Source organism: Sciurus carolinensis, chromosome 13 (assembly GCF_902686445.1).
Source record: "Sciurus carolinensis chromosome 13, mSciCar1.2, whole genome shotgun sequence".
In the NCBI taxonomy this organism is placed as follows: Eukaryota; Metazoa; Chordata; class Mammalia; order Rodentia; family Sciuridae; genus Sciurus; species Sciurus carolinensis.
Window position 1 is genome coordinate 67,998,802 of NC_062225.1, and position 12,021 is coordinate 68,010,822.

At 39.1% G+C, this 12,021-nt stretch overlaps 1 protein-coding gene and 1 pseudogene across 8 annotated transcripts in view; one reads left to right on the top strand and one right to left on the bottom strand.

Moving 5' to 3' along the window:
• The window catches only part of Ltbp1 (latent transforming growth factor beta binding protein 1), a 413,663-nt gene that overhangs the window by 135,208 nt on the left and 266,434 nt on the right, over positions 1-12,021 (bottom strand). The gene's annotated exons all lie outside the window — the stretch shown is intronic.
• Positions 7,693-10,526, top strand: LOC124963493 (mitochondrial 2-oxoglutarate/malate carrier protein-like; annotated as a pseudogene).

The following is a 12,021-nucleotide window of genomic DNA, read 5'->3' on the forward strand; positions in this document are numbered from 1 at the left end:
TTCTTCCTGCTTACTTGTTGCTTTTTCTTTTCTTTTCTCCCCCCTCCCTTGGGGATTGAACCCAGGACCTTGTGAATACTAGGGCACTCTATCACTGAGGTAAATCCCCATCTCCCCCGCCATGATTTTATTTTGTTTTGTTTATTTTGTGTCTCAGTAAGTGGCTGAGGCTATCCTTGAACCTGCAATCCTCCTGCCTCAGCATCCTAGGTAGCTGGGGTTTCTGGCATGTGCCACCACACTCAGCACTAGGAACTTTATATGGCAGCACCATCCCAGCCCCACTGCTGGCTGCCTGGTGAAGGTGAAGGTGTCCCCACTACAGAAATGCCCAACTCATGACCACTGCTCTGTGCCCTCTTCCAATTCCTCTCCTCAGAGTCCCCTCAACATTGCTCACAGCCCTGCCCTGGCGATGGGAAACGAGAATGAACACATTAAAAAAAACAAACAAAAACAAACAAACAAAAACGGTAAGGACCATGCAAGCCTGTGGGTCTGGAGAGGAAGAAACCAAAAAATTCATGGGAAAGTGGAATCACCAAAGAGTCCTCTATTAACATCCTCATCACAGTGAGACCTGTGCAGCACCAGCTAGCACAGCCATCGCCCCGATTGGTCCTAGGAACCTAGGAGGATGCATTTTCCTCCCCAGTGTAGGCTCACAGTTTCTAGAAAGATAGCTTGTTTCCTTCAGTTGTCTTGATTTCTTTAATCATACTTTCTGAAATACCACAAATTAGAGGTTCATTAAATTTCCATGTATCCTCTATTGATTTATATACACCAATGTATATTAATCTTTAGTATATAGCTAATTTACATATACATTTGTAAGTGTGCGTGTATGTGCACATACTGTGGGACCACCAAGGTCATAATTAAGAACATTTCTTCAAGTCCCTTCCCAGCTGACATCTCTGCGCCCACAGCTAACTATCATTCTGGCGCCTATCTTTCATCAGTCTTGCCTGCCCTTGAACGTCCATAAAGGAAACTGCATATATTCTTTTGTCTGACTTCTCTTACTCACGATTATGGTTATGCAATTCATCGATGTTGTTGCACGCAGTTTATTTTTATTGCTATATTATATTTGATTGCATAAAGATTCCAAAATTAGTTTATTTATTCTATTGATGGATATTTGAGTTCTTTCCCATCAGGGGCTATTATTAACAATGACCTGTGAGCATTCTTACATGTATGTATTTGGAAGGTCTTGGTATGTATCTTATATATATTACTATTTGGTATATATCTAGGGGTAGAATTTCTGGATTGCTAGAGAAGGTCTTCATTTATTTTAATAAATTGTCAAATAGTTGTCCACAGCATTTATGCCCATTTCCATTCCCAGTAGCAGTTGTTACATCCTTGTTAACCTAGTTACTAGTCTTTTTACTAAATTTAGTCCTTCTGGCAGAGGGTAACGTTATCTCATTGTACTTTTAATTTGCATGTCTCTGATAAGTAATGACAATGAACATTTTCATATACTTATTAACTATTTAGATATAAAAACTTCCTCTTCTAAAATGTAAATGTATACAGGAATGACATAGGTTAATAGGATTGTTTCCTTCTCAGCTCAGGGAGAACCAGTTGGTGATTCTATAAGGGCATATAGTATTCTTACCTAGGGGACATCTGGGGCTATCATTAAGTCCTGGGAAATATATTGAATGAACACTAGGGATGTCAAACATTATGAAAGTGTGAGTAGCCCCTTGACAAGGAATTGTCCAACCCAAAATGTCAATGAGGTCCTCATTGAGAAACATACACATGATGGGGAGAAAATAATGAGGCTGTCTCTGAGGAACAAGGTGGGATGGAGGTGGGAGCTGGCTATATAAAAAGACTAGAAGGGTTTGGTTTACTTGACTTTGTCATATCTTTTACCTTTGGACACTTCCCTGGTCTCTGGGACTGTGCCTCAGCCTCAAGATAAATGGGAGGCTCTCCTAGAAGCAAAACAGAGCCCAGGTTCACCAAGTTGCTGGGTTCAGAGCTTGATGATTTGTGACCAGAGGGACAGTCCTAGTGCTACCCTGTCACACCAGGACCTTAACAGGATTCATGAGACCTAAAAGCACCCTGCAGACCTGTCCCTGGATCCTAAACACCCCAGGACAGCTGCTTAAAGCAAATCAGTCTCCTTCCTTCTGCTTGAAGACCGAGCTCTATAAGACAGCAATGGTTAAGGAGTGGAAAACCACTGATCTGAATTATTTCTGTTGACAAATCATGTTCCAAGTTTCAACAACTCACAAATTAAACTCTGAAAAGAGTTCTACTCATAAATTGTTAACAGCACCCAAAGGTAAATTTTTACATCTCAAAATTACAAAGGGATTCTGAGTTTTTGCCACTTAATTCTGCCATACCCTGCTTTGTTCCTGAGAGGTTTGTGGGTGGCTAGATCGTCTATATTTTTTGTATTAAAAGAAAATAAAAAAACAAAAAGCTTATCCCTCATGATTTTAATTTAGAACCTCAGAAATAAGAAACATGAACGACTGTTGAAAAGGGTTTCTGAGGCAAGCTCACTAAGACCTTTCCAGATAAATGGAACAAAAGAGATTCAAAAATACATTAAGAAAAAAACATGGGACCAAACTGAACTTGTTATATCTGGATATGAGAAGTTTAAGGAACACTCCTGGAGAAGGCAATATCAGGCCAAGCTGTATGGTATGAAATGTGATTGGCAAACTGAATTATAATTCTACTTAGACTTCATTCCTAAGTCTATTTTCTTTAAGAAAAGTTTCTCCCAGAACCATGTGTGCACATGTGCACACACCCACAGCCATCAGGAAGAAAAAGAAAAGCTCCTAACTTTATTATAATATTTATCATTTTACAAGTAATTTATAGTAGCCAAATAGAATTTTGGAAGTCTCATATTTTACAGGACCAACCAACATTCCTTAATGTATTCTGATGAAATAAAAAGTAATTTTAGTACTCAGTTTTTAAAAAATGAATTTATCTATTGCTCTCCCTCTGTGGACCACTGATTCTCTGGAATTCCATGCTCGACAGGAATGGTATTAACCACTGCATGCAACTCCACTTACTGGGTTAAAGAACAAAGGCCAAAATAAAAGGGCTGCACCTCCTCGAGCCAGTCACCTGCTTCCTCTCTGCATCTGAGCTGCTGGGTAAGAGCAATCTAGGAGTTTACAGAAGCAAAAACATGGAAAGAGACTCACTGGTTCCCATACTCCTCTAAATTAGCCAAAGCTGGTGGAGCTAGAGGGACATGCAGATTTATACCCTTCTCCACCTAATGAAAACATTTACAGGTGTCTCCACCTATAGGCACTATGACATGCCTCAGACCACATATTAAATTCCAGAATACAAAACAGCTCTTCTTCTAAGTCTAAAATAGTTGAATATTATATTTAAGCCATGTTATATGGTTCAACCTTACACAACAGAAATAAGATAGCTGGTCTTTTATTAACTAAAGAGCATGAAAAATAAAGAATGGTCAAGAAATAAGCAAAACAAGAAACTCTTTAAACAACCTAAGGGTTGGGTCCCAGGAAATGATCTGGTAAGGTAGCACAGCAAAACCCAGGTCTTCCTCCTCTTCCTTTATATTAGTAAAGCACACCCGATCTCCCTGGAACTTCCTAACAGTTCTGGATGGTAAGCAACACAACAACAGCTATTACCATTTTATAAAGATAATTTTGCCAAAAATTCTATTTTTTCAAAAGGATTAAGAGGCAGGGAACCCAATAGAAGCAATATCCCACTTAGACCTCACTTCTGTTACCCAGAGCAATTCACTTAATTTCTCCTGTGTTTCCTCTCCTGTAAGTCAAAGGGGCTAAAGCAAATAATCCCTGTGGTTACTTGTAGCTTAAATATTCTTTGAATTTGAAACAATCTGCCAGTTGCCAGGGTCAAAAATGCCAAGGAATAAATAAAGGATGACATTTAATGCATGATATATTACACATAGCATAAGTGCCCTTATGGGAAATAAATAGACTTTTATGCACCTATTCTCCTATAGAAAGTATGTATGTTTAACAAAGTCATAATTTACAGCCTTTTCAGTGACGCAAGTTTATACAGGAAATGAGGCATGTCTAGTAACTAACAGGAATTAGGTACAAGGTGAGAACAGTGTGTGCAGATCTTTATGCTGTGTAAAGCTATGAGGCTTTCTGGAGGTTCAGCTGTGTATGTTCAGCTTTTGCTGATGGACAGAAATTCCATTATGGAATTCCATTAGCAATATGACTTCCACTTGAAAGCAGAAAAAAAAAAAAAAAAACAACTCTGGAGATAAAATACTTTCCCCAGTCAGACAGACAATTTGGCTATTTAAGAAGGATCACTTACTTCGATAGAGAAGGAAACCACTCACCAAGAGGACATAGGTATGTCTTCAACTTCCAAAGTAGCAGATTGACACTGAGTGCACATCCCCTTGAAGGAACCTCAGGAAATCCCACAGGGATGCCCGAGCTCCAATACTTTTGAGGGACTCAATTTCTAGATTGTAAGTCTTCAAATGTTTCCTTTTGAAGTTATTTTTTTGAAGTGATTCCTTAAGAATACATCTGCCACTCTTCCTTATCTCTCTCCCCCTTTCCTTAGCACCCACTTCTTTCCCAAGTCAAGACAATCTCTTGTCCATCCAGAACCTTTCTAGCTACCTGGGTATACTGTCCCACATGGCAAAATTCTCATAGGCACCAAATAAGTTATTTTGAAATATATCCTTCCTGAGGGATAGCCACAGGAAAGGCGAGAAATCAAAACTATTTCACAGGGAGGCCCAGCTTTGCCTTATATGTATAATAGAAATATGCCAGAAATGAATCTATCGTATCCATTCGATTTATTTTTAAAATGCATGTGTTGACATAAATATGTGTGACTTTTTCCAAAATTATTTTAGGAGATGAATGATAAAAAACATTCTAGAGCAATCTTACCCAAGTGAGTTTTTTTTACAAAACACAAGTTTTGTGGGGCCTAGAGGAGGGGCTCCGTGGCCAAATATGTTTGGGAAAACTGCATATTCTACATACATAGCACAACAAAGACTCAAGAAGTCCTTTGGCAAGAACTCCTGTTTTTCTTTGTCTAACTTGGTGTTTTCTACAGATTTGGCTGTGGAACCTTTTTTCACACACAATCTATTAACATCCCTCTGAATTGGTGGTCTGTGGAGTACATTTTGCGAAATGTTGCTCTTTGAGGCTGGCCCCCAAAATTATTGTATGGGTTACAAAGATGTGGTTATATTTGCCCCATCTAGGCCTGCCTGCTTGCCAACGCCTCCCCTCCTGACTGTCTCACCACTATAAATGACAGCCTACCACAGGATGAATTCAATCACAAGACTCACTGAAAGGAGTCAAATCACTGTGGGAGCATCTCCCTTTCCTTCCAATCTGTCTGTCTTCAGGGTAACATGATAAAAGAATTGTCTGAGCCCAGAGAACAGCTTGTATTTATTTCTTGATACATATGTGCCTCACATGTACTATGCTGCTAAAACATACACACTCTCTGTTGGTCTTGGACTTCTGACTGTAGTCTACAGACTCTACACTAATTTCTCCTTGAAACATTCACAGAAATATGAATCCATCGTGGGGGTCCTCCTCATCACTTATAGACAGCAGGCATCTTCCCATTGATTTTATAGCCTCAGAGATTAAGGTCAAAGAGCTTTTGGAAAATACAACGTGCTAATGACTCACTTCACCACTGTCTTTCCTGAGGAAGTGTGAATAAAATAAACAGACATTTCTTTTTTGAATTCAATCCCAGTGATATAAGCACAGCAAGAGGATGAACCAGAAATCTGATTCAAAATGCATAGAAATGGGTCCCAAACTGGTTTACAAATTTAGATCAAAACTGTTAAAGTTTTTACTAAAAATACTGAACTAACTTAAACTAGAAACTGCATGGGTAGCCCTAAGAGTATGCTTCGGACAGTAAAATAACAACTTCAAATCACTAAAATACCTGTCAGTTCTCCCGCTGCCATTGACTATTGGAAAATATGATTTGGAATCATAGGAAGAAAGTCATGGGTTGAAAGTTTCCTCTGGTATGTGGAAGTTAGAGCAAAGTAAGGGGAAAAGAAGGGGCTTGGATTTCACAAAAATAGAGGGAAGATCAGTGGAGCAGGAGATTGAGGGGGAGGAAGGAGGGAGGGGAAAAGGGAGGAATGTGAAATGAATTTGACAAAATTATGCCATGTGCATGTATAAATATACCATGGTAAATATCGCCTTTATGTATATTGATAAATCACCAATTTTCAAAAAATGAATAAATAGAAGGAAGACCAGTAGAGCAGAGGAAGAGGAGCAGGGAGAGGGAGAAGGGGAGCAAATTAAATCCCATACATGTATGATTATCTCAGAAGGAACTCCACTATTATATATAACTATAATGCATTAATAAAAATTTTAAAATTTTTTTGAAGAATCATATTAAGTACTCCATGTTTTCTCAGATTAAATCACTCCATATAGCAGGACTTTATGATGAAACTCTGGTGGAAGGAACAAAAAGAATATTACATTTTTAAAGTATGGAACATCAAGTCTGGGTGATGCTAGTCTTGGTTCATAGCTATAGATTCTTTACTATTTCACCCCAAAACACATAGCAAGAACAATGGATTCTAAGTTTCATATTTGCACCTACATTACTCTCATATGTGTTTCCCATTCTTTTCTAGAAATAATTATACAGAATAATTCCCTTATGATCATGGAGCTGAAGGGAAATTTAGAGACAATGCTATAAATGAGTAGCAATGCTGCATAAATAAAGAGATCAGGGGAAAGCATGGTGGAGGAAGGGGGAAAAGCATTATAGGGATTTTGAATAAAACCCTCAATGGATATTATCACTTCACTTATCAGAATTCCAAATGTTACCATTGCATTGGTCACACAGATTTGAGTGACAAAAGAGAACTAGCACTGGATTTGAAAATTCATAAAGAGAAACACCTGATCTGTGGTTGGAAGAATTAGGGTATTGGCAACTTCTGGAAAAGGTGGAAAAAGTAAAGGTTGGGAAAGGACAAAAGGGGAGAATTCTGGGATACAGGTCATACTCTAGTTCTTGACCCAGGAGAAAACTACCCCATTGTGTTCACTTTGTGATAACTCACTAAGCTCTATATCCCTGTAATAATTTGTTCATTTTTCTATATATAGGTTAAACCTTCATTAAATATTTATTTTAAAATAATTATATTTTAAAATAAACATAATCACCACAATTATGTTTTTTTCACCAATACTTTTGCGATGTGGCTATTACATTTAAATGTAAAGTGACCTCACAGTAGTACAAATAAGAATACTCAATCTTTTTTTCACAAGCAAAATCCACGTATAAACCATCTAAGGGTAGTGGATGGATCTTTTAAATGTCTCACTTCTCTAACTCTCCCTGTATCCAGGCCCTCTGCCATGACTTTGCACCTCCCATGTAAAGGTAGAGTCTATTCCCCCACCCTCTGACTCTGGCTAGCTTTGTGATTTCTTCTTGTCACTAGAGTACAGCAGAAGTGGCTATGTCAATTCCAAATCTAGAACTGAAAAGCACTGTGTGCTTCCACTTTCTTTCTCTTGGAACCTTGCCACCACTATATGAGCAACACAAGCTATTGCCTGGAGGATGAGAGATCACGTGGAAGAGAGCCAAGTCATCCCAGCAGAGGCCATCCTGGACCATTCAGCCCCTGGCATCCGTTAGCTAAACCATCAGATGCATGACTGAGCCTAGTCAAAATCAACCATGGCTGGCCCAGCTCAGCAAAATCATCCCAGTTGTTCCCTGGAAGAATGAGAGTTAATTTGTGGTTGCCTTATTAAAGACACTGTTGACCAATAGGACCACGTGGTATAAGGACAGCATACCTCAGAAATCAAAGGAGTCAAACTTAAAAAGACAGAAACTTCTAGGACTATAAATATTCTACTCGTTAAAGATTTCAAGATGAAACTAAGGAGGTAAATGGATTGTTCATAGAGAGAAAAATTATTCTAACTATAAAACAGACAATCTAAGACAAGCAAATCTTCTATACAAATAAACCAGGAAGTTTAGAGAATTCTAGGACTCTAAAGCAAAGTACTGAAATAGGTTAGAGTTAACTCAAGATAGCAGAAGTACCAGATAGCATCCTATATTCTCCTAGTGCTGGTGTTTAAGTTATGGCTTCCCCACCTGTAAAAAGGAGGTGGGGTGTTGTGAGAAATTAATGAGATAAAAATGCATGTTAAAAGTACTTTCCTAAACTGACATACACATGTTAGTAACCAAAAGAGGAATTTGTCTTCAGAGGTAGAGTTTGCCACTTTCCAACTGTGATCTTCCGTTACTTAAACTGTTTTTTACTACAGAGCTCAGTTTACTAGTTAAAAACAAACAAACAAATGAAACTACTTGTGCCCAAAGCTAGCGAAATATATAAGTAGTAGATAAAAGTTATGTTTAGGAATAATAAGCAATAAGTAAATTTACTAATACTAGAAAAGGGAGAGTCATCAAGTCAGCATTATGCAAATAATACCATAAAAAGAAAAGCACCACTAGTCAAGAACTGAGAGCCAACTTTATATTATGACTCTGGCTTGGAGGACCCTGGAGGCCAAGTAGAGGTTTCCATGAAATTTCCAGACTACACACTACTATTGTGAAAGCAAACTTCCAATTCAAAGTGAACTTACAAACTCAGTTAAGAGTTCTAATATCTGTGTGATTGGGGGTGTGGCTCAGTGGTAGAGTGCTTGCCCAGGATACACAGGGCCTGGGTTCAATCTGTAGCACACAAGTGCATGCGCGTGCGTGCACACACACACACACACACACACACACACACACACAGAGTTCTTTTTTCCCTTCACATTTTTTTAATGGTGCTTTATAATTGTACATAATGGTGGAGTTGTTGTTACATACTAGTACATGCACACAATACAACACTATAATTTGGCTGAAATCCCTTTCCAGCCCTTCTCCCGCCTCCCTCCTCACATCCCCTGCTCTCCTTCCTCCTTTCTACTCATCTTACTGATTCCTTTTTCCTCTCAAGCTTCCATATATGAGAAATGACATACAACCCTTCACCTTCTGAGTTTGACTTAGTCTGCTTAACATAATGGTCTCAAATTCCATCCATTTTCCTACAAATAACATAAATTCATTTTTCTTCATGACTGAATAAAACTCCCTTGTGTTTGTGTGTGTACATTTTTCCTCCCATCCATTCATCTGTTGATGGACAGACACTTAGGCTGGTTCCATAGTTTGGCTACTGTGACTTGTGCTGCTATACACATGGGTATGCATGTATCAATATAGTAAACTGACTTTACATTAGGGTGAATACTGAGGAGTGATATAGCTGGATCATATGGTGGTTTCATTCCTAGTCTTTTAAGGAACCTCCATATTGATTTCCATAGTGGTTGTATTAATTTACATTCCCACCAACAGCCACACACAAAAAAGTTCTAATGCTTGAAGAAGCAATCAGAGCTTGTGCTGGTGCTGGACCTGAGAACAGGAGGGGTGTGCATGCACCTTTGGTGTCACCTTGGGTGGAAGGAGGGCTGTGCAGGTGCACAGGATCTGGAGACAAGGATCACTGAGTGGCAAAGGCAGCAACAGTGAGTCCCAGGGTAGGTGGGATGGATGGGAAACCTGTACCTTTCCTAAGTCCATCAAGTCCCTGTTTGTGGGCCTGGCAGGTCTCCTGTAGACATTAGTACATCTGGAACACTTGACCCTTGATTCCACTCCTGCCTTCCCCAGGATGGAAGCTACAGTTTTTGTAGGTCACCTACATCACTACTTGCCTTGGTATTCATACCCTGCTGTTTGAGTGCCTGACCAGAGCTGATGTGATACACCCCTGGCTTTCTGCTTCAGGAAGGTCCTGACTGGATGACCACAGGTGCAACTGGTGCCTTTGTAGAAACACCAACCAGGGAAACTCTTCTCAGTATGACTGCTGGATGGTTGGCTTCCAGCTGATGAACACCATGCTACAAAAACATGTTTAATGCCCTGAATCCACCTGTCCTGGAAGAGGGAGTCCCCACACTGTAACCATGCTGTTTCCCTACCATGGTCATGATCATCAAATGCTGCCTGCTTGCCTTCTATTTCCAATTCAAGCAGTTCTTACTGAACTCATTCTACTTCTCTGACAAAATCCTGTGCCACATTTATGCCAGTGTGATTATCAGCCTCCTCACAATAGACACCTCTCTGCCTATGGACCTCATCAAGACCCAGATCCAGGACATGTGAGTGATTGATGGGAAGTCAGAATACAAGAATGGGCTGAATGTGCTGATGAAGGTTGTCCACTGTGAGGGCTTCTTCAGCCTCTGGAAGGACTTCACACCATACTAGGACCATCTGGGTCCCACACTGTCATCACCTTCATCTTCTTGGAGCAGATGAACAAGGCTTACAAACATCTCTTCCTTGGTGGCTGAGGTGGTAGGGGACCTGGAGCCAGTGTGCAGGGCCACCCGGTCACACATTGCGCCTACAGTCACTGCAACACAGAGAGCCTGGGCTCTGCTGTTCCGGGCTCCTCTATTTACTTCCCCTCCACAGTTTGGTTCTCTCCTTGTGGTGAAGGACTTTGGTCTGTTCTACCCTCTGCTCCAGTTTCCCTGCTTGACCTGATCTTATGACCACTCTATCCCTAGCTGTTTCTTGGGACAGCTGGGAAACTCTCTGAGGATTTCTAGATTCCTCTAAGGTATTAGTTTTAGGGCACAGAGGACAGCAGAAGACTCCCCTTCTCTGTAGGGAAACCAAGACAGAGCAGAAGAGACAGAAGAGAGCAGAAACTATCAAGATGGGAAAGGGTCTGCAGTGACAGATGTGGTTGTAGCCCTTCCTTCATTAATAAATTGGATTGAAGATACCAAGACAAAAAGAAAGAAAATAATCAATGCGGCTGGAGTTGTGGCTCAGTGGTAAAGCACTCGCCTAGCATGCCTCAGGCCCTGGGTTCGATCCTCAGCACCACACTAAAATAAAATAAAGGTATTGTGTCCACCTATGACTAAAACAAAAAAAAAAATTAAAAAAAGAAAATAATCAATGATATGAATAGGCATATTCTCCAGATGAGAATAATTTTATACATAATCTCACAAAGATTTTTTTTAATATTTAAAGATTTTTTAGCATGCTTAAGAAGTTAAATGAATGACTACTTAAAAATATGAAAGGGGAACAGGTACCATGAAAAAATAATTTATTAGGAACAGTGGAAATAAAAACAGTCTTAAAATTAAAAGTACAACAGATGGGACAAAGCCTAGGTAAACATAATTAAAGAGGAATTAGAAAACTAGAAGATGAAACTGCATTCAAAATGTAGCAGGGAAAGAGAGAGAGAGAAACAAAGGCACAAAGACTTAAGAGACATGAAAAATAGAGAAGATCTAACATTTGTCTCATAGGAATTTCAGCAAAAAGGCATGATAGAAAATAATAGGTGACCATTTTTCAAGTTTGAAAACAGGCAAGTTCTCAGACTGATATTCTACTCTACTAAATAAAATTAAGATAAATCCAAAGATGGACACGTAATGATATAACTACAGAACATGAATTAAGAGAGGATTTCGAAAGATAGAAAGACAGATTATGTACAATGAAAAAAGTACTAGAAGTCAGAAGATATTGGTATAATGTAATTGAAGTACTTTTGGAAAAGAACTATTAATCTAGAATTGTATATGACCAGTCTTCTAACAGAATGAGTGCAAAAATAAAGATATTTTCAGACATTTAAAGTATATACTTCCCAGTGACCCTCATTTTATAAAATGAATGCTAAAGGATATCATCTCAAAATACAGATTTGCCAAATAAAAATACAGATTGACCAGTTAAACTTGAATTTCAGATTAAAAGAATGAATACTTTTTTGTATAAGTCTGCAATTATTTGTTGTTTATCTCAAATTCA